A 25,333-nucleotide genomic window follows, 5' to 3' on the forward strand; every position below is an offset into this window, starting at 1 on the left:
CAACATACGGACTTAATTCATCCTTCACTAAGAAGATACAAGTGGGATTGCAATCGACGAAGGAAGACTGTTTTGTTCCAATTGTTAAATTAACGAGCAATAATGCCGATGGGATTTGTCTCGACTCCGACACGTGGCAGCAATTTCAATCCTGCATGGAACATATGAGACAGTATTTGAACGACGATCAAAAAAGAACGGGAGGAATAAATCCGATTATTATTAACAATATCACCATCAACTTTACCAGCGCTTATGGCTCGAGGGCTATTCTAGTGGCATACAAGGAAACCAACGAATATTCCGCGAGTAATGTCGAGAAGGAAGAACAACCTCCGTCGAAGAAACGAAAAACTTATAACACCGCTATCGTGATGCAGAAAGTTACTTTCCTCGGCTTGGAAAATATTATAAAATGCATAGATACGCATTTGTCGCAATTAATTAATATCGTTGATACTGTCAATACATGTGCTAACTATATAATAAACGAAATAGAATTAAAACTTCCCTCATCGTACATAGATTGCGAAATTATAAAACTCACAATTAAAGGAAATTATGAACAAATCGAACAAAGTATTCGAACTCAAATTAATAATTTAACATTTTTAGATGTATATTTCAGCATTATATTTGTAGAGATACTTTCGCTTAAATTTAATGAAATTTCTCGTGCGATTTTACAAAAACGAAAATTTTATGAAAACCAATAAATAAATGTACATCGATAAAATATAATAAATAACATAACAAGTTTTTCTTAAAAAAAAAATTCACAGAGTACTTTTTACTACGTTTTCAACATATTTCCCGATATCTCCTTCTGTCCTTTACTGCGAACACGCAGCAACACGTCGTGTATTATTATTATTATTAGCATTAAACGTGTATTTTTTCTTATAAAGAAACAAATAATTTTAAAAATTTATTATATTCGAGCAATAGCTATGGTCGACGCAAAATAAAAATCTTTGACAAATAAAATAATTACAAATTTTTTTTTATTACGCCTAGTTTTTAAGAAATCATATGCGTAAACCATTACTTAATTAAGGTAATTAGCAAAATGTTTAGCGTCAGTTGCTTTCTCGAAAAACAAAATAAGAAATGAAATAGATTATTCGCGCTACGGTGAAAAATATAATTACAATACGGTATATACGACTACAAGAAATTTCAAACTTCTACATTTTTTATGGACTTCTCCGTGCGCTGATAAAGGTTTGTTTGATTTTCCTTTTTGAGTGGGGAGGAAAATATATAAAATGGACAACGCTTAACCGAATATAAGCATTTTCGAGATTTTCTTTGCCCGAGGAAACTTGTACGATTTTCACTCGCGTGTTATTCCTTTAAGAAAAAAAAATGGCGTGTAATAAAAATTTGATATCGAGTTGTGCAAAGTTGGCTGCGAGTTTATCTCCAAAGATAAATTCCGCGAGCTACATTTCCAAATTAACGGAAACAAGTGAACATAATTACAGCGTATTTTCGAATTTCGCGTGTGCCTGCTCCGATACATTGCTTGCAATTTTATATAAATTGGGGCATTTCGGCGGCGACGCGAAATTACTAAATATTGCCGGCGAAATAATTAGTGCACGAAGAGCCTTGAGCGAAGATGAAAAATATGAAGAAGAGGAAGATGTAGGTGGACATATAACCTACCTACTTCAAAACTACAGTAGGATCCAGTCGACGGGTAATTATTTTACTTATTTTATTTATTTTTGCTTTCAAAGAAAAAATACGAAAAATCGCGATTATAAAGTTAAATATTTAATTACTAATTAATCACAGGAAACAATAATCTCGCGAGAACAGCGATAGTGCGACCTTCACGTAGACGCCGCGCAGAGGAAGAACCCGAGGCAGGTCCTTCGCGTAAGTTTTGCACGTAATGAAAACGAGTGCTAATTTTTCTCGGATAGAATGTTCGGTAGTAATAAAAATAATCAATACTAATAAAAAATATTCTACATTTCAGGAAGACCGCGATTACTCGAGGAAAATCCGGCGATTCCCGTTGTCGTTCTTGACGACGACGACGACGACGAGGAAAACATGAACGCTGACGACATCACATATGCAATCAGTAGCCCTGATAGCGAAGTGTTCTCGCCGGGTAAAGATGATGATTATGTAAAAAATAGGCTAAAACGAAAATTCAAATATAAAAATAATTTTAGAACTGTTTTAAATTTTGTTTCTATAATATTAAATATTCGAATCTTGAAATATTATTAGAATTTCCGCGAGAGATGGAGGAGCGCGAGAGAGTGGAGATTAACGAAGAAGAGCCAGAAGAGAGTGGGGAAGAAGAAGAAGAAGTGCAGGAAGAGGAAGAAGTGATAGTGCTGGAAGAAGAAGAAGAAGAAGAAGAAGAGACTGTGAGAGAGGAAGAAGAGGAAAATATATACGCTCCCTCCAGAGAAGGTAACTTTAATAATTTATTTCTCGATATATTTTTATGCTCGAATTTAATCCAAATTCTTAATTTTTCTTTAGAAACTCGTCGCTGGGGGATTAGCTATTCCCCAGAATATTAGTAGCGGAATAAAAAACAACAAATATTGCTAAAAAGGTGAGATTATTTCGTTGTATTATAATATTTATAGTACGGATTACATTCGAGTATAAAAATATTAAAATAATAAAAATAACAAAAATAGTATTTATAATTTATACGGTTTTTTAACAGTACAATACGGAGGTGGTGTTGACGGCCAACAAAATTCTGCGCTCTCCCACACCAATGAGGAAGAAGAAGCGGAAGAGGATGAGACTGAGGGGGAGGTAGCCGAGTTACCCCGCTCGGAAAATATTTCATCCGAGACCGAGGAGGGTGAAGAGGACGAGGAGGAGGAGCATGAGTACCAGCAGCAACAGCAACAACAACAACAGCAACAACAACAGCAACATCAGCAGCAGCAGCAACAACTTCACCAACAGGTCGGAAATAATAATTTTAATTTTGTAAATTTAATATCGGAAAATGCGCGACAATTTAGAAGATTCCGGGTAATCGGTAGAGAAGCGAGTTTCGCGATACGTCCGTTGACTGAAGGCAACGATATATATCACTCGTTAGAAAACGCGTTTCGCGAAATTCACGCGTATGCGTTAAATTCATGTGAACCGGGCGATTACGTAGGATTATCGTTTGATTCGCCGAATTTATCGCATGGTCCTGCGGGTATATCTTTTCGTCCGGCGCGTGATTTGAGTTACGAGGACATTTGGAGACTTGTGAGTTCGTTAGCACAGAGCGCCGGTGGTCTCGATATCGCCGACCAATTTAACATACGGGTTTATAATGTCTCGATGCTTTCGGGTCGCGGTCGCGTCACGTTAACACGGGAGAATGTCGCGAAACGTTCGATAGTCGAAATTAATAATTCCGATAACCTGTGCTTCCCTCGAGCTCTGGTAGTAGCTCAAACTTATAGCGAGCGCGGTAATATCCGTACGGGTGAGCTGCATGAGAAATGGAACGCGATAAGATATCAGCATTCTTCGTTACAACGCGAATGTGCATTGCAATTAACGAGAAATGCCGGTGTCGCAATACCGGAAGAGGGTTGTGGAATTCGTGAAATCGAACGTTTCCAGCGTTATTTCGCCGCCGACAATATCGCAATTATTGTGTATAATTTTAATACTTTCGGTCGCGGCGAAAAACCGATGTATGACGGTGCCGAAATACTCGCTTCTCTCGGACGCGAGTCCTCGCGGCGATTAAATATCATGTATTACGAGGATTCGCGACATTATAATCCTATTTTAAATTTAAAAGCCGCCGCTGGTACTCGCGATTATTGCGTAGCGTGGAATGTAGGCTTCCGAAACGATAGACCCAATAGTCACCGGTGCTTAAATAAATGCCCGCGATGCTTATCCGCACCACCGTGCGATTCCACTTACGCCGAAATAAAATGCGACGCGTGCAATCGGCTATTTTACGGTGCAAGGTGTTTCGAGCGTCATCGTAGCGAGAAATCGTACGACGGTAGAACACGCGCTAATGTTTGTAGCATCGTGCGATTTTGCGATAGTTGCGGGCGTATCGTTAAATCGAATTTAAAACACGAATGCGGCGTTTCTTATTGCAAATTATGCCGTTCACAACAATCATATGTGTTATATGCAACCTCTTCGACAACGTGTCGATATTTCCTCTGCCGGGCCATCTTCATCAGCGATGGTACCGGATGAGGTAGATATATCTAGCACGAGAGAAGAAGAAGCACGGAACATATGTGATAACGCGGAAAAGAACGAACGTGCATATGAACGCGGAAAGGGATTTGTGTGGCTTTCGTATTTTACGATTTCGAAACGCGGCAGGACGAGACGGTCGAAGGAACGGCAAATATAAAAAAACATATTCCGACGCTATGCATTGCGCAACAGATTTGTGAAGCATGCGTGGGGGAAAATAACATGCCCGTGTGGTGCCGTTGGTGCGGAGTGCGAGAGTTCGTATTTCAACGCGATCCGGTTAAACAGTTTGTAGATTTCGTTACGCGTCCGGTAAAATATTTTAAACACATAATTTGTATAGCGCATAATGCGAAAGCGTTCGACGCGCAATTTATTTTGAAATATATCGTGGAAAATTGTAGGGATATTGAACCGAAAGTAATTTTAAACGGCACAAAAATTATTCTTTTAACCGCGGGACATACAAAATTCATCGATAGCGTTAATTATATGCCGATGCGCTTATCCGAATTACCTAAGGCTTTCGGACTAAAGGATACTGAGGATAAGGGCATTTTTCCGCATTTATTTAATACTATCGAAAATCAAACGTACGTCGGACCGTTACCCGATGTACAATATTATTCTCCGGATAACATGAAATCGCAAGAGCGCGAACGCTTTCTCACATGACATACCGAAATGAGGGAAAAAAATACCGTGTTCGACTTCCAACGCGAGATAGTGCGCTATTGTCGTAACAATGTTGATATTCTTCGACGAGCGTGCGTAGCGTTTAGAAAAATTTTCCTAGATCGCGGAAATGTATGCCCGTTCGAGGAATGTACAACTATTGCTTCGACCTGCATGACGGTTTTCCGGAAAAACTTTTTGCAAGCCGATACGATAGGCATTATTCCTACGGGGGGATACAGATGCGCGAGCAATCATTCGCGTAAAGCCTTACAATGGCTGATATGGATGGAGCGCGAACTCGACCGCCGTATAAATCACGCGGGGCGTGCGCGGGAATATCGCACGATCGAGGGTACGCTCGTCGATGGTTATTTCGAAACGTCTGTTGCGGGAAAGACGCAGCGTCACGTGTTGCAATTTCACGGTTGCTTTTGGCACGGATGTCCAACTTGTTTCCCTGTAAATCGCGATAAAGCGCTTTCGTCGGGGGAGGATCGCGGAGATACATTAAATTCGCGATATGAACGAACTCTCGCAGTTTCATGGCGCCTTCCTCAGCGGGGATACATAGTGTCGGAAAAGTGGGAGTGCGCCTTCGACCAAGAAATGCGCGACAATCGCGTAATGTATGATTTTCTCGCGAACCATCCGATGGTAGAAACACCACCGCTCGATCCTCGCGACGCGTTTTTCGGTGGGCGTACGGGAAATATCGCAACTCAATACGAAGTCACAGGTACGGAGAAAATACGCTACGTCGACGTATGCTCATTATACCCGTTTGTATTGAAGACGGGCACTTTTCCGATCGGTCATCCGGAAATTTACGTCGGCGATGAATGTAGCGCGTTAGTCGGAAGGTCACCGAATTATAATTTCGACTCGCTCGAAGGCCTCATACGCTGTAGAGTACTCCCTCCTCGTGATTTATTTCACCCCGTACTTCCGCATCGCGTACGAGGAAAATTACTCTTCGCGTTATGTCGTAGTTGCTGCGAAACATTTTCTCAGACACCGTGCACTCATAATGATAGCGAGCGTGAATTCGAGGGTACCTGGGTAACCTGCGAATTACGCAAGGCCGTCGAGAAAGGTTATCTCGTAACGTCGGTAAGCGAAATTTGGCAATATAGAGTTAGCCAATACGATCGCGCGGCAAGGTGGATTGTTCGCCGAATATATTAATACGTTTTTACAGCTTAAACAGGAAGCCAGTGGTTGGCCGAGCGAATGCGGGGAAAACGACGATGAAGCAAAAGAGCGATACTTGAGGGAATATGAAAAAACTGAGGGTATCGTTCTTGATAAGCGAAACATCGCGCGGAATCTTGGTTTACGCTCGGTTGCGAAACTATGCTTAAATTCATTCTGGGGAAAATTCGGCCAACGATCCAATTTGCCGACTACCGAAATCGTAAAAACACAACAACGTTTCGCGATATTACTAACGAGCGCCGAATACGAGATAACCGACATATTACCCGTGAATGACGAGGTAATGTATGTTTCGTGGCGACTGCGACAAGAGGCTCTCGTTCCCTCGCCGATAACAAACGTCGTGATAGCAGCGTATACGACTGCACTAGCGCGTTTAAAATTGTACGAGTACCTAGAACGTTTAGATCGTCGTGTATTATATTACGATACGGATTCGTGTATTTTTATAAGCACCGGTGATTCGAACGAATACATGCCGCCTACGGGAAATTTTCTAGGCGACATGACGGATGAACTCGAAAGCTACGGCCGCGGTAGCTATATCGAGGCGTTCGTGTCCGGGGGCCCGAAATTTTACGCCTACATCGTGCGAACACCGGAGGGTAATACTCACGAAACTTGTAAAGTTAAGGGTATTACTCTCAATTACGAGAACTCGCGACGAATTAATTTTAATGCTATAAAAAAGCTACTATTAGCGAGAGAAAAAGACACACAGGAAAACGAAGAAGAAGAAAATAACGAAACTTCGATAAATCTACGCTTTAATGCGATTCGACGTACGGCGTTTCATGAAATTGTTACGCGAAGTGAAACAAAAATATGTGCGCCGGTATTAGTAAAGCGTAGATTTATCAATAGCAGATATTCGCTACCATACGGATATGTGTCGGTATAACAATATTCTTATTTCTTGGGTGACTTTTTCTTTTTTAAATAAAAGTCGCGCATTTTCCGATTTTATTTTAAAAAATAGAATTATAAATATTGTAAGTAGCATAAGAAAAATGTAAAATTTATAACAATATAAATATAATTCTTCTTTGTATATATTTCTGTATATTAATAATAAGCAAAAATTTTATTAAAAAATGGCTGGTTTTGAAAAATATTAATAAATGTAAAAATTTTTTATCTTAATTCGAGTTTAATACTTTTAACTTTTCCCTTCTTCCTTTATAACACCCCCGCCTCGCGTTCAATCATCCGCATGTTCATCTTTTTACCTCTGTAGTGCAATGTAGTCTAATTATAATAATTATAATAATTATAATAATTATTGTCTCCTACTGAGATGCTTTGTCTCTTTTTCCGATAAAGTGCGTCATGAACCGTTCGAGCGGAGGGGGCTTGTTTCGATATTCCATAGCGGGCCCCGAGACGGAGTGGGGAGGTAAGGATTGTTTCCTCGAGACATATGGTATACCGCCGGCTACCCTCCGAAAGTCGGTAGGTGGGGGGGTTCGTTCTGCCAAGACGTAGCGAGAGCGACTAAGGGCTAGGTAACGGAAATTTGACTCGCAACCCTATACAGGTGGGCCAGGGCTGGAGTGGGAGGAGGATTGCTTCTTCGAGTCTAGTACCGCGGAGGTAGGGAAATAAAAATTTGATAAATCGGCGACACAGCCGGCGTCGACCAATCGCAGCTCTGGGCCACTATGGTGCGAGCCAATCAAACTCTGGACCACTATAGTGCAAGCCAATCAAACTCTGGGCCACTATGGTGCAAGCCAATTAAAATCGAGACTTCGGGAGGTGGGGCATTGTTTCCACCAATCAGAACGCCTCCCTCCACTTCACCTGGCCACGCCCACGGCGCCAGGGGCCGAGTGGTGGGGGTTTGTTTTGACGCACCATAGTGGCCCATATCTACTTACAACTATTTAGTAATAGTACCGGTGATATTTGTTCCTCTAATTTCATAAGAATTTTTTAAACTTTGTAATAAGATATATATATATATATATATATATATATATATAAAGTTTAAAAGAATCCTATGAAATTAAAGGAACAAATGTCATTGGTATCATTACTAAATATTTGTTGTATGCATAAGAAGAAAATGGAAAAAAGTTTGTAAGAGGTATAAATTTAGAAAATATATAAAAACTATATAAAAATTATTACAAAATAATTAATTATTAATTATTAATAATGAATAATTATTATTTATTATTAATTATTATTATTACTATTAAAAATTATTATTATTATCAGAATAGGTGCATTTTCGAAGTATTTATCAAGTAAGTTCTTTTTAATAAGAATATGTAACTGTAGGAATATTTAACTAATGCCACAGAAAATCAATTAATATTTAACACTATTTTGATATCGAATACAGGAAATATGTATAAGATATGATTTCCAAATATATTATAGTTCCTGATAGATATCTCGCTAATGTTCGATGGAACATAACTTCTGTGTGAAAGAATATTGTTACTGGATCCAAATGGGATAGTGTGCCGCAATAAATATGGTTGAAATTCATACCAAATTAACAAACTGAAGCTACTTAAAAATAAAAGTAAAATGGTGCTATAGAAAAGTCTTTATATTCAGGTAAAAAATACAAAATGAGGAATGATAGTAATTAAAATATTGTTAAAATATTTAAGAAGAGAATTCAATATGATATATTAATTAATTTATATATTGATGTTTGTTTATAGAGCTAATATCCAAAATATGGTTTATTTTTGATTGGATCAATAATGAATGAATTTGATTCGGATAATATCGACGTGGACATATCTTTTTTAATGAGACATTTAATTTCATTCTATACTTTTCTTCTTATGTTACTATATTATACGTAAGTATAACAAAAAATATTTTTAATAAACATTTTATAATTCGAGTGAGAGAATATAGTATGTAAATTTAATGATTAAATATACGAGTGAATTACATATACAGGGTGTCCTAGACCACCCGTACACCCCTTTTCTTTCAAAAACTAAGCATTTTAGAGAAAAATGTTTTAGACAAAAGTTGTTTGGTTTCGAGGGGGCCATAAGATGGTACCATTGATTTGACCTTGAAGAGTCATTTGAAGGTCACGTGAAGGTCACTTCAATTTTTTTAAATGGAATACCCTATATATTTTTGCACATTCTTGTAGCTCATCTCGAGAGCTTTCTAAAACACTATAATTAAGTTAGTTTTCATTAAGTACTTTCCGAGTTATGAGGCTTGAAGTAATTTCTTAATTTTACGTAAATCATAAAATATCTTGTAAAATGTTCATTTTTCGATTATCTTACCTTAATACTTTTATGTACAAAATAATAAAAGGAATCAATTGGTGTAAAAGAAACACAGATTTTTTTTTATTTTTAAGAAAAAATATGTAATTGTTAATTACAAATTACATATTTTTTCTTCGAAACAACTATGTGTTTTCTTTACACCAATTGATTCCTCTCATTATTTTGTACATAAAAGTATTAAGGTAAGATAATCGAAAAATGAATATTTTACAAGATATTTTATGATTTACGTAAAATTAAGAAATTATTTCAAGCCTCATAACTCGGAAAGTACTTAATGAAAACTAACTTAATTATAGTGTTTTGGAAAGCTCTCGAGATGAGCTACAAGAATGTGTAAAAATATATAGGGTATTCCGTTTAAAAAAATTGAAGTGACCTTCACGTGACCTTCATATGACTCTTCAAGGTCAAACCAATGGTACCATCTTATGGCCCCCTCGAAACCAAACAACTTTTGTCTGAAACATTTTTCTCTAAAATGCTTAGTTTTTGAAAGAAAAGGGGTGTACGGGTGGTCTAGGACACCCTGTATATGTGAATTTTAGTAATATTCTTATAAATTTTCTTATCTTTGTTAAATCATACATTATTCTACTCTTCATTACATTATACATTATATATATATTTTTTAATACTATTTAATTATAATTTACTTTTTTCAGTTACTTATTTCCATGTTTCCTTTTCTCAATTTTCTTAATTAACTCTAAATGTTATGGATTTTCCGGAAAATATTGGAAAAATATTAGATAAAATCATGAACATCTCTAAAGATAAGTTTTATTACAAATTTTTATATACTTTATTTAAGTATAAATATGTATATAGTATACATATATATACATATTATACTATAACTAATTTATTTTTTATTTTTTAATTTATATGTCTTACAAGTGAGAAAATGGTATTATTGTTTAACTTATTTTTATTAATTATTTTTTAAGAGTTGATTGAAGATATAGAGTAGATAGAGAAGATAGAGTAGATAGATTCAATTAGTTCATCATCTGTAATGCATTTTTTAAAATTGCATCTATTAAGTAGTTAATGAATAATAAACATTTTTTTCTGTAATAAACAAAAAAATTTTCAAAATAACAAATGAAATATTTCATATAATATTGTTTATTTGATAATTTTAATTTGTTAGATTTCTTTACATTAATAAAGAAAACTTTCGTTAAGAATATTTTTTTACAAATTTACATATAACAGAAAAACAATTTAGATCATAATAATAAGTCACTCCTTGTATATGTTTATAAAATAAAAATAAATAATTTCATAGTGTACGGTATGTTAATCGATTTATCGCAGTCGATTTACGTGACATATTTTATTGCAAATTTCACTATATTATAATGTTGCTATGCGATTAATAAGTTGCTATGTAAATAAACATAAATAATTGATAGACGATTTGTTAATGATTTTTATTAGAAGTTTGCGAGACACGTAAGAGAGAGTTGAGAAAGATTCAACTTTATATAAAAGGTAATAAATTCTTTTTTTAAAATAATTATTTCATAATGATTGTTTACGTTTGATTTATAACACATTTCACATATATTTATATTCTTTTAACATATTTACGTTACTTGTATAATTACACAGGTAAAATTTTATAAATTATATTTATTTTTATTTATTGTATAACTTTAAAATTAATGTACAATTACATGTGAACTATATTATATATGTAAAATTTTGTGACATTCTTATAAATTTTCTTATCTTTATTAAACCAAACATTATTTATTCATTAAATTATATACTATATATTAATTTTATTCTTGACCAGTTGAAATTTGGAATACACATATCATTTCTCAAATCATCTTATTTTTGCTTACTTTTCGAATCGTTTATCTCTTCAACTTATATTATATTCTTTTATAATTTATTTTTACGTATATTACAAAGAAAGAAACGATTTATATATATATATATATATATATATATATATATAAAAGATTAATTTAAATATACATATTATATTTTATATTTAAATATATATCTTATTTTTTACAAAATATTTAATGAATTTAATAAATTTTGTATTAGAAAATCAATTTATTTAATTTTAATAATTTCGCATTAAATATATATGTATGTATATATATATATATACAGGGCGATCCTGAAAAACGTTATGTCTTTAAAATGACGTATTCCTGACACCATTCTAAGACAATTTTTCCTTTACCAAAATTTGATTTGAAGCGTAGTTTTTGAATTATGAGCAAAAATAGTTAGTAAATCACGCGTCGGGTACAGAAGGCAGGCAGGAGCGGCGCGGCGTGCCGCGAGCGCGGGCGCAGCTGACCGCCCGACGGGTGATTATCACCGCATGAGTCGCTAACTATTTTATCTTATAACATAAAATTATGCTTTAAATAAAATTTTGGTAAAGAAGAAAATGTCTTAGAATTACGTCAGAAATACGTGTTCCTTAAAATAACGTTATTTTAATAATGAAAAGTTCCGGATCGCCGGCCGTCCGACGTTGCAATCAGCTGATTGCTACACGCGATGTGTGTATGGCGGAGTGTGTGCGTAAGAGAGAGAGAGAAAGAGAGAGAGAGGGAGGGTAGGAGGGACAGACATTCATACACACGCACGCACTTTTTTTCTCGCTCTCTTTCTTTCTTTTACGCAACACTCATACACTCTCTCATTCAGTCTCTCACTCACACTCTCTCGGTCACTCACTCACTCACTCACCTGCTTACTCACTTGCTCACTCACCTTGTAGCAGCGTAGCGAATCTTCATGCTATGTATTGTTGTTATCTGCTGCACGGTTATAATTGCTAGAGATGCGCGACACATCGAAATTTTTTCGATTATTAGTCTCACACTCGATTGACACAATACAGATTACACGATAACGAGTTTACTGTTTATTCACTCACTATTGATTTATCGATACCAAAAATTACTTTCAAAGAAACGCGAATGCAAACAGCACATGACTCGACGCGAAGCGACGGACCGCGGAGACTGCGCGACCACAAGAGTTATGTTGCCAGAAACGCGACACGCGACATCTAACAAACGACTTGCGCGTGGCGCGTGATTGACGCGAGATAAGACGAACGATCGGCTAAGAATTAAAATTACATTATTCTTGCGATTGACTTAAATCTTCGCATCGTGAATGCAATAATTTCGAAAACGTAATAACGTACAACACATGCTTTTTAAAATAATAATTATTTATTATAATTAGAAATAGTTATTATTTATAATAAATAATTAATTTTTTAAGTATGTCATTATACGTGTCATGTTTTCTACCGCATTCGCAATGCGAAGGTTTTAGCCGATCGTTCGTCTTATCTCGCGTCAATCACGCGCCACGCGCAAGTCGTTTGTTAGATGTCGCGTGTCGTGTTTCTGGCAACATAACTCTTGTGGTCGCGCAGTCTCCGCGGTCCGTCGCTTCGCATCGAGTCATGTGCTGTTTGCATTCGCGTTTCTGTGAAAGTAATTTTTAGTATCGATAAATCAATAGCGAGTGAATAAACAGTAAACTCGTTATCGTGTAATCTGTATTGTGTCAATCGAGTGTGAGACTAATAATCGAAAAAATTTCGATGTGTCGCGCATCTCTAGCAATCATAACCGTGCAGCAGATAACAACAATACATAGCATGAAGATTCGCTACGCTGCTACAAGGTGAGTGAGCAAGTGAGTAAGCAGGTGAGTGAGTGAGTGAGTGACCGAGAGAGTGTGAGTGAGAGACTGAATGAGAGAGTGTATGAGTGTTGCGTAAAAGAGAGAAAGAGAGCGAGAAAAAAAGTGCGTGCGTGTGTATGAATGTCTGTCCCTCCTACCCTCCCTCTCTCTCTCTTTCTCTCTCTCTCTTACGCACACACTCCGCCATACACACATCGCGTGTAGCAATCAGCTGATTGCAACGTCGGACGGCCGGCGATCCGGAACTTTTCATTATTAAAATAACGTTATTTTAAGGAACACGTATTTCTGACGTAATTCTAAGACATTTTCTTCTTTACCAAAATTTTATTTAAAGCATAATTTTATGTTATAAGATAAAATAGTTAGCGACTCATGCGGTGATAATCACCCGTCGGGCGGTCAGCTGCGCCCGCGCTCGCGGCACGCCGCGCCGCTCCTGCCTGCCTTCTGTACCCGACGCGTGATTTACTAACTATTTTTGCTCATAATTCAAAAACTACGCTTCAAATCAAATTTTGGTAAAGGAAAAATTGTCTTAGAATGGTGTCAGGAATACGTCATTTTAAAGACATAACGTTTTTCAGGATCGCCCTGTATATATATATATATACAGGGTGATTCTAAATAACTTTATGTTTTTGCAAAAACATAATCTTGACCGAATTCTAAGACGATTTTTCCTTTGGCAAAATTTCGTCCGAAGCTTAGTTTTTGAATTATTAAAGGAAGTAGTTAACGTATGACGGGTCGAATACAAGAGGCAGGCAAGGGTGGCGCGATTCACCGTCAGACGCGGGTGCTTACGCGGGGCGCCTGCTGCGATCAGCTGGTCGCTATACACATACAGACAACACATGCGAACACATACATTCTCTCTCTGTCTGTCTGTCTGTCTGTCTGTCTGTCTCTTTCTCTCTCTCTCTCCCCCCCTCTCTCGCTCATTCGCTCACTCACCTGTTTTTTTTTTTTTTTTTTTTTTTACGAGAGAGGGGAAAATGCATTTTATGCATACCCACCGGTCGATCCAGTGAGTTATGTGGGACTCGAATACCAAGTCGAATTACCAACTCGGTACTCCCTACCCACTAAAAACCCCTCTCTTTTCACGAATTTCCTTTGACACACTGTCCCTCTGACTTCCCGAGATCTGTTTTCACATAACGTCAAAAAATAGTTATTATTACCTTGTTCGATGACTTTTGATGTATTGCTGTAATTGCTTGAAGGAGAAATGAATTTTCCGATAGAGCGTACGTTCTCAAATTTAACGTAGATATCACGTTGCAAAAGACAAGAAATCCACACTAAATTATTAACTGAAAGTTTTTCTTCTTTCATGAACTGTATTCTTTTATAAACTTTAACGTAATCACATTTATTTACTCACTCGATGAGACGAGAAATTTACTAATGACTCTATCACTAATCACTATTAATCACTGTCGAATAATAACTGTTGGTGATTAAAAATCACTCGATGAAAGAAACACGCGCGGACACGTTACTACACGACGCGAAGACGCGACAATGCGACGATAATTACTCGGCGACTGCAAGCAGTTTTTTGTCATGGTAGGTTGCGATAGGTTAAGGTACTACTGGCGCTATCGAACGCGATCATGTGTTCGATTGAAGAATGCGGTAAACATAATAAACATAATAAACATAATAAACATTTAACATATTAATATTATTATTATCATGGATGTGTGTGATATCCATACATCGTATGATATCTACTTAAAAATTAATTAGATTAAATAAGTGTTTTTAAAATATTTATTACTTTTACTATTATCATATAAAATATTAATATTAAATATTTATTTAAGATAATAGTAAAAGTAATAAATATTTTAAAAACACTTATTTAATCTAATTAATTTTTAAGTAGATATCATACGATGTATGGATATCACACACATCCATGATAATAATAATATTAATATGTTAAATGTTTATTATGTTTACCGCATTCTTCAATCGAACACATGATCGCGTTCGATAGCGCCAGTAGTACCTTAACCTATCGCAACCTACCATGACAAAAAACTGCTTGCAGTCGCCGAGTAATTATCGTCGCATTGTCGCGTCTTCGCGTCGTGTAGTAACGTGTCCGCGCGTGTTTCTTTCATCGAGTGATTTTTAATCACCAACAGTTATTATTCGACAGTGATTAATAGTGATTAGTGATAGAGTCATTAGTAAATTTCTCGTCTCATCGAGTGAGTAAATAAATGCGATTACGTTAAAGTTTATAAAAGAATACAGTTCATGAAAGAAGAAAAACTTTCTGTTAATAATTTAGTGTGGATTTCTTGTCTTTTGCAACGTGATATCTACGTTAAATTTGAGAACGTACGCTCTATCGGAAAATTCATTTCTCCTTCAAGCAATTACAGCAATACATCAAAAGTCATCGAACAAGGTAATAATAACTATTTTTTGACGTTATGTGAAAACAGATCTCGGGAAGTCAGAGGGACAGTGTGTCAAAGGAAATTCGTGAAAAGAGAGGGGTTTTTAGTGGGTAGGGAGTACCGAGTTGGTAATTCGACTTGGTATTCGAGTCCCACATAACTCACTGGATCGACCGGTGGGTATGCATAAAATGCATTTTCCCCTCTCTCGTAAAAAAAAAAAAAAAAAAAAAAAAAACAGGTGAGTGAGCGAATGAGCGAGAGAGGGGGGGAGAGAGAGAGAGAAAGAGACAGACAGACAGACAGACAGACAGACAGAGAGAGAATGTATGTGTTCGCATGTGTTGTCTGTATGTGTATAGCGACCAGCTGATCGCAGCAGGCGCCCCGCGTAAGCACCCGCGTCTGACGGTGAATCGCGCCACCCTTGCCTGCCTCTTGTATTCGACCCGTCATACGTTAACTACTTCCTTTAATAATTCAAAAACTAAGCTTCGGACGAAATTTTGCCAAAGGAAAAATCGTCTTAGAATTCGGTCAAGATTATGTTTTTGCAAAAACATAAAGTTATTTAGAATCACCCTGTATATATATATATATATATATATATATATATATATACATACATATATATTTAATGCGAAATTATTAAAATTAAATAAATTGATTTTCTAATACAAAATTTATTAAATTCATTAAATATTTTGTAAAAAATAAGATATATATTTAAATATAAAATATAATATGTATATTTAAATTAATCTTTTTGTATATTACTTTTTGTATATATATATATATATATATATATATATATATTGTGACGTGACGCCTGGCGGCACGTCACAAGGATCGCGAGATCCAACCGGGAGGAATTTTTGGGCCCTCGTCCTCCCCTGATTTAGGGAGAGAGAGCGGATTTTGGGGGCGGGAGTAGACCCGCCTCCCTTGCGTAAAAATTTATTTTTTTATTATGGCGATAGTAATATTAAGATTAGACGCTACTGTAATGGGGGACGCTAGCGGAATCTCACCCGGTGACTCGACACGGCGCAGAAGACCGGACCAAGAGATACGGGACGAGCGGAGGCGCCGACCGGAAGGAGAACGCCGAGCTAAGTACCTCTCTTCCTACTTTCCTAAAATTGTAACGTCAATTTAAGACTTCGCTGCCGCCCCTGTAAACCTCCCTATACTCAGCAGGTACGAGGAACAATCGGGGAAGGTCGACCGAAAAATGAGATCGAACTCCGGAACCCCGAAAACGGAGCCGTTGCGGCCGAATTAAGCGCTACCGAAGAACCAGAATAGTTACGGCGAGCGGCTACCGTAAAAACCCCTCACACCGGGCTTCAACAGGAGGGCCAAGAAAAATAATCAGAGAAGAGACAGGGAGCGACAGGCGCGAATACGGCCCCGAAGGCCGCAGGATTAATTGAGACGCGTGACGATCCTGAGGGTAGCGGAAGCGCCACAAGTGGCCTAATTGCACATTAACTTGCCGGCGTGAATCCGACGGGCCTTCCGCTCGTCACTGTTCGGCGGACCGGCGAGGAGTACGACGGCCCAAATCCATCGATTTCTCACGCTGATGCCGAGAGCGCCGAGGACCTCACGGAGTCATCGGTGAGACGAGCGTCGACCCCATCAGGCCGTTTATCGTTTAGATTATCAGGTAGAAGTAGCTCGAACAGGATCGCTGCCGAATTGCTGCCGTTAAAAATTCTTTTCGTGAGACGAATTCATGCTTTCGGTAATTGCGCATTAACGTATGGCGGCCGGCCGACATGTCTTGTTCGAGCTCAAATAAAATTAAGTGCCCTCTCTCCCGAGTATGCGCCGACAGTCAAATTAATTGTCTTTCTTGTTGCGTTTATTGTGATTTTGTGAAAATCTTTGCCTGTTAAACTTTCGATACGACGAGCACACACACAAAGGCGATTGCGATATCCAATAACCGACAAATACGTCGCGGCATCGGCTCGCATATTTCCGAGGCTCAAATCATTTGATACTTTATTGTTATTGATAGTTTTTCATGTCTAGATTCAACCGTTCATGTTAGATAAGTTAGTAGTCGCTCAATTCTTTCGTTAAAGCAGCAGATCTGTATAATCGGTTCGCATCTATAATCGCTTCTGTTAACTGCGTGTGCGGCGGGTAGATCCATTATTATAATTAATTATTTCTATTCGCGAAAGACGGATGTCATTAAAGGAGTCGACACCGCGGTGCTCATTATTAAAAGTTATCTGGGGATTCGTAGCTGCCGAAACTCTAACAAGTCTCGTTTAGCGCGGAATTCCGGGACTTTTCTTGTATGCTTTTTTTTCCGCCGCATGACATATGATACCGCGGTGATCGCGCTCGAATGCCGGCCCGTCGCTGCCGGCTAATAATCGGATAATCAATATTATAAAACCGCTTTGCATCTACACGAATCTGCCTGTCATTAAAATTTATTCATATGTTAAATATATTAATTCTTGTTATTATAATATCATGTTTTATTTGCAGCCACCTTGTATTCTCGATCCTTCCTTGTGAATTGTTAACACGGACTCCCCCCCTCTGCCAATTTCGAGACGGGGCTAGTCGAGCGTCCGTCGCGATTTTTCTGAAAATTTTGCATTCTTTGTGTACGGCCGATACGGTAAATTTTATAGAGCGGTGCGGATTACCGCACCTGGCGCCCATATATTTGATTTTGGAGAGAAACGTTTTTTTTTGTTATGTAAGGAGATCGCGCCGAAGGTGTGCCGTGGGCCAAAAACACCGGCCACGTAAAATCATTAGCCCTTAAAAAAAATTAACGGTCACAATATATATATATATATATATATATACATACATATATATTTAATGCGAAATTATTAAAATTAAATAAATTGATTTTCTATGTAATATATAAAAAGATTAATTTAAATATACATATTATATTTTATATTTAAATATATCTTATTTTTTACAAAATATTTAATGAATTTAATAAATTTTGCATTACAAATGTATATTAAAAATAATATACAATTTTTAATTTTTACATATAATTTAGTATATACTATTTTTTAAGATTAGTAATAATTTTATATATATATATAACTAAAACTTATAGTTAAATAATATAAAAAAATATTAATAAAATATTTTTACATGGATATTTTTATATTAAAATAAATATTTTTTTATTTATAAGAATGTTCTTTTGGTTTAATATTTAATACTTTTTTCAACTATTTGTTTCAGGCATTATTTCAACTACTTCGATCTTAATTTCTTCACTTTCCGTTAATAAGAATATTGTGTGCTGTTCATTTTGGATTTAAAGAAAAATTTTATAAAATATAAATATAAATATATATATGTATATATAAATATCTCTTTAGGTAAGTTAAATTTAAAATCTTAAATATTAACAAATTTTTTTATATTGTATGCATGCATGTACGCATACATATACACACACACATACGCAATATGCTTGTATATATATATATATGAAATGATAAAAAATAGAAACAATTAAATAACTCGCAAACAATGTATTTGTATTTTTTTTTTAAATTTACAAAAACACTACAAAAATTATATCATTTGAAGAAATTCATTTAACAGTGTTACTCTATTTATTGCGTTTTTTGTTTCTCTCGGAATAATTTTGAGTCGATAAAAAATTTTAAATAAAAAAAGTTTGAGGCTTTTAAATACTAAAGAAATGAACTATAGAGTCGTAACCCAGGTAGCAAGCACACGTCATTTTGACGTTTCAAATTGGTCATTCACTGACTATTCTTGACGTCACGAATTGACGTTTTTATGACGTAAAAGTAACGGTCTAATGTCACAGATTTTTGACGTCATGACATGTACCGAATTTTGACGTCATAAAATGTACCATATTTTGACGTCTTTTTCTTAGCATAATAATATAATTAATAGTGTTGTCGAATAAAGCACTCTCTAAAAGTGAATCAGTGTATTATCACTGAAAAACAGTAAATAGTCACAGATTACAGCAGTTATAAGTACAGCACTGTAAATCAGTAATATTTTATTGAAAGAATCAGTTAATAAATTTTGACTATTTCAATCAGTAATATCTCAGTAATATTTCTCAATATCAGTAATATTTCTTTCGTTATTGCCAGTAATATTAAACTAAAATTCATCTCTCTATCTATTTCATAAATATAATATAAATATAATAAATATAAAAATAAATAAATATATATAAATATAAATAAATATATATAAAATTAAAAATTTTATTTATATTTGCTAAATATTTATTATATTAAAAATTTTATTTTATTTATATTACATGTATATTGAACTTGTTATTTTAAATAGATAACGAACGAATAATTTTGATTAAGTAGCCAGACATTTATTTGTCCGACTTATAAGATCGATTTAATATCTGAAGCCTCTCTATTGAGATTGTATCAGAAATTAAATCGAAGTAACATTTCCAATTTTATCTGACACTCTTTGCAAACTTTATATAATTCTTATGACTAAAACTAAATACGAGAGAGATAGCGATCATAGCGGTAAACGAACAAACTAGCGATTACTGGTTTTACAGTGAATTTTACTTTAACAATTGTTAAAGTCTGATCGCAAAAGTCATGTTATATAAAAAATTTAAAAAAATTTTTTTATGGGATCGATGTACTAACTAATGACATTAATAATAAAATAATCGTCACTTCATGACTGAAAAATGACGTCAAAATAACGTTATATCAAGACGTCAATATAAAGTCATGTAACAAATCAGTCATTTTGACGACATATGACCAAAAATGACCAGTTTGGAACGCCAAATGACGTGTGTTTGCTACCTGGGAATCTCTCTTTATATATGTAATACATACATATATATATGTATATGTATATTCACTTATACATATACAAATTTGAAATGATTTATATTTAACTTAATTTTAGTATATCTATTCAAAGTTAAACCAACATCATCTCTAAATTTAATATTTTATATTTTAAAATTTTTATAGAGAACATTTTTTTAATATATTATTTTTCTTCTTTATATATTCAATCGATCTTTGTCTTTTTGTGTACCTACTAGATTAAAATAATTATGTACTATATCTTTAAAAATATATCAAAAAGAAAATTGTTTTAAATAAAAATTGTTTGTTTTATTTTTTTTTATAAATATGTTAATTGATCTCCTTCCTATTTAAATAAAACATTTTTATTACTTTATATGTATGAGTCTATATATATACAAATAATAAAAAAAGTTTAACATATTTTACATTAATACATATATTTACACACACAAACATATATTACATGAAAAATATACGTAAATGTAAATTATTGTATAATTAAATATTTCGGTTTTAAATTTTTAAATCCTCTTTAATAATAAAGTAAGATTTCAGTGATAAACGAGATTTTAAAGTAAAATGGTAATAATAAAATATTAATAATAAAATAAAAAAATAAATTAAAATATTTTAATTAAATTACAAAAGCAACTAATGAAAACTTTTTTGAGGAGGTCAGAAAATAGAATATTAAGATAAAAGTATTTCCAAAATATTTATTATGTAATTATTTAGAAATTATTTAGAAATATGTGTGTAAAAATCACTGATTGATTGAATCATTTTATATTTGTATATTGTTAGTTAAATTTGCGATAAGAATAATATATTTCTTATTAATTTTGTAATTTATTATTTTTATATTTTTATTATTTTAAATTATTATTTTAAATTAAATTTAGTTTCAATCTTTATAATTACGATGTTTAAAAATTTGAGTTTTTAATTATTTGTCAGTTTGTTTAAAGTATGAATTGTAATAAGCAATTAATCTGATATTCAATATTTAAAAAAAAATAAGATAACATATTTAATGTACCCAGCAAACACCAAATAACAGTTATATAACTGTTAGTTATAATTTCCCACTCAACAATATAACTGTTACATAACAGATATGTTATGTAACTGTTATATTGTTGAATGGGAAATTACAACTAACAGTTATATAAATGTTACTTGGTGTTTGTTGGATAATTTGTTAAAGTATTTAAATTTATCAATTTATTATAAATTTAATTACTATAAATTTAATTATTATTTTAAAGAAATGGTTAAATTTTTTAATAAAGAAATATCTCAATGTTTAAAATAAGATAAAAAAAAGGAACAACAGAATTGAGAAATTAATTAAATTATAAAATATTTTTTTGAAACAGGCATTTTAATTTATTTTATGGATAAGTTTAAAAATTAATTTATTAAATAGAGAATATCAATAAAATAAAATATTATTAATAAATTTAAATTTTAATATTTTAAATAAAATTTTTAGTTACAAACAAAATACTTTTAAAAACATTTTATAATATCATAATTAAAATAGTTCAAAAGAAATACATTCTTATGGAACAATTGTGTAATTTTATTTAAAGAAGGAAGAAAATTTTGCTGCATACTTTTAACGTGCAAAACAATAATAAAAATTTATCATAAAAATAAATGCGGAAATTGAAATATAGTTTTAAATAAAAAGTTAAAGTATTAAAATTGATTGAATTTTTAAATATGTATTTCTACCGCTTTAATGTATCGAATATGTATACATAGCGCTTTAATATTAATAATAATAAATATAATAATATACAGGGTGTCCCACAACTCGCAATTGAAATTTTAATAACATATTCCTGAGCAAAAACTGCAACAAAAATTCTAATAGAAAAATATTGAAGCTACAATAGTTTTTGAGTTATAAGCGATCAAAGTTTGACAATGATATCGTATAGAATTCGCGCATCCAGGTCCGTAATTACATTTACACGTGTACTGATATCATCTCTTATTGATTTTTTTCATGTCAGGTAATATTGATTTTTACTGCACATCTGATTTCATTTTTTTTATTTTGTTTTATAATGATAATAGATTAATTTCTACAAATATTTTTTTGATTAAAAAGAAATGTATCTTATTTTTCAAGTTGTTGAAACATTAAATTTTATAATTCTGTTTAAATGTAATAATTGAAGTATTATTTAAATTTTTATTTAAAAAAGAACGTTTTCTGTATATTATTTATAATTCGTTAATACTATATATAATACTAATTAATCACCATAATGTATAATGTACATAATAAACACATACATAAGAAACGATAAAATAAAATCAGCTGTGCAATAGAAATCAATATAACCTGACATGAAAAAATAACAAATGGCAGATCGGTATACGTGTAAATGTAGTTACGGACCTGAGCGCGCGAATTCTACGCGACATTATTGGCAAATTTTGATCGCTTATAACTCAAAAACTAATACTTCAACTATAGCTTCAACATTTTTATATTCGAATTTTCGTCTCAGTTTTTGCTGAAAAATATGTTATTCAAATTTCTTTAAATTTTGATGATAAATCTTCTTTGTAAAATACATCTTTAAGAAATTAATTTATGATAAATAATTATAACTAATTAAATTTTAAATATTCAATCTAAGAAATGAATATAATATTAATTGTTATACTGGATATTTTAAACTTTTTTTTTACTATCTTTAATTACTTGATTTTGTTAGATTTTTCTGTTTAATTTCAATAAGTAAATTGAAATCTTACATTAATACTAAAGAGGATTTAAATGGAATATTTTGTACACTATAATAAAACCTTTATGATTTTAAAAACATTTAATATATACATATACATATAAAAAAAATAATTGTCTATATATATATAATATATATATATATATATATAGTTTTTTTTTATTTTAATAATATATGCATTTATAATACATTATTAAAAAAAAAACGTTTTTTCGTACATTAAAAATTGAGTACTCAAACTAGGTGAAAAATCATTGTATAGAAAAATTTAAAGAAGTAAATTTTTTAAGCTTGAAATTTCTAATTCAATATACTATCAATTGTTTAAAAAATTTTTTTATTTTTAAGAAAAATTAAAAAAAAATGTAAATAAAATATTATAATTTATGGAACTTTACTTATGTTAGATTTTTCGGAAGAAATTTTTTATCGAATTACATAGTACTAAATACATATAATTTTAAAGAACAAAATAATGTTTTTTTTAAAGCATAGAATAAAGAAGATAAATAAATTTTCGAAAACTAGCGTGTTAAATTTGAGATTTTAAACTTCGAAATGTTTTTTTAATTCCTCATCTACAATGATTTTTTAGAGTTCCAGCGATTTAAAAATAACGCAAATTTTAGTGTATTTTAGTAAAAGGTTTTTTATTATTTTTTAATAGTATATAATAATTTTTATTAAATTAAAATATATTAACTTTTATAATTTTTTGTTTCAGGTACATGAAAAACAATTTTAAAAAAATAGAAGAAGTTTGTGCATGTGTATATTTTTTAAGTTCTATATAAATTAAACATATTTTTAAGTTCTATAAAAATTAAGTTTAAGTGTATTCTTAACTTCTATATAAATTAAGTTTAAATTATATTGTATATGTTTATTTTAAATATAAACCTTTAAGTTATTAATTTGATTTGTGTGTACATATATGTAAAAAATTAAATATGTAAGAAATATAATATATGTAAGAAATTATATTCAAATTATATAAAATTAAAATAAAGGATTAGATATTAACAGTATAATACTTATTATTAATAATATTAATAAAAATTATAATGATAATGATATGATGATGATGACAATTATAAGATTGATGATGATGATGATGATGATGATGATGATGATGATGATGATGATGATGATGATGATTATGATGATGATGATAACAACGATAATGATGATAACAATGATAATGATGATAATGATAACAATAATGATGATAATGATAATTATAATAATAATAAATGCTTATGATAGTAAAAATAACTATTAAAGATAATTATTAAATAATATTATTCAAAAAAATAAATTAATTTATAATAATTAAGTTAAATAATTATTTTATAATTAATAATAAAAATTAATTTGATTAGTTTTATTAAATTATTAATTGTATTTAATTAAAATAATTATAATATATATAGTGCATATTTAAACATTTTAAAATTTACATATTTATATTTTAATAAAATGCCAAGGCGTAAAATAGAACGGAATTTAGAGGAAAAAGAAAAATTAAAACAACAACGTCGTGAAAAAAAAGCTGAAAATCAACGTCAACGTCGACAAGCTATGAGAATAACAAATGTTGATAATAGTTTACAAAACAAAATTAACCAAGGATATAATATTATTGATCTTGCAAGTGTTAGTGAAGTACATGATAATCACGTAACAACACATGTGACTTCATTACAAAAACGTGTAGAATATCAATCTCAATATCGATTACGGAAAAAAAGACAACCTCAATTAAATATAAATAATATAACATCGATGGATAATATAGTAGAATATTATATTGGTCCTATGGATGTGAATTGTATTCATTGTAATGCAAAACATTTCGCTCCTGAAAAGACATCTAATAAAGGAAATTCATTTCATGATTGTTGTAATCATGGTTCAGTATATTTGCAACCAATGCCTGATTTTCCTGAATTTATTCGAACATTATTTGATGGCAGTCATATAAAATCAAACAATTTCTTTCAACATATTCGCAGTTATAATAGCTCATTTTCGTTTGCATCATTTAATGCTAACTTGATTAATTTTCAAAATTGGCGATCTGGTCCATATTGTTTTAAAATACAAGGACAGATTTATTATCAAATTAATACAGCATTGTATGCTACACAAAATGAGAGTCCAATTTATGGTCAGCT

The 25,333-nt window shown here is 32.5% G+C and overlaps 1 long non-coding RNA gene across 1 annotated transcript; it reads left to right on the forward strand.

Moving 5' to 3' along the window:
* Positions 1 to 10,751: 10,751 nt before the first annotated feature.
* LOC145975550 (uncharacterized) lies at positions 10,752 to 23,921 on the forward strand. The gene is made up of 3 exons (XR_014440005.1): positions 10,752 to 10,898; positions 18,773 to 18,912; positions 23,881 to 23,921. It is a non-coding gene; the product is annotated as an uncharacterized LOC145975550 (long non-coding RNA).
* The last annotated feature ends 1,412 nt before the right edge of the window (positions 23,922 to 25,333 follow it).

This window comes from Camponotus vicinus, unplaced genomic scaffold (assembly GCF_025532165.1).
Source record: "Camponotus vicinus isolate PSW18456_S1 unplaced genomic scaffold, iyCamVici1.0 SCAF_8, whole genome shotgun sequence".
NCBI lineage: Eukaryota > Metazoa > Arthropoda > Insecta > Hymenoptera > Formicidae > Camponotus > Camponotus vicinus.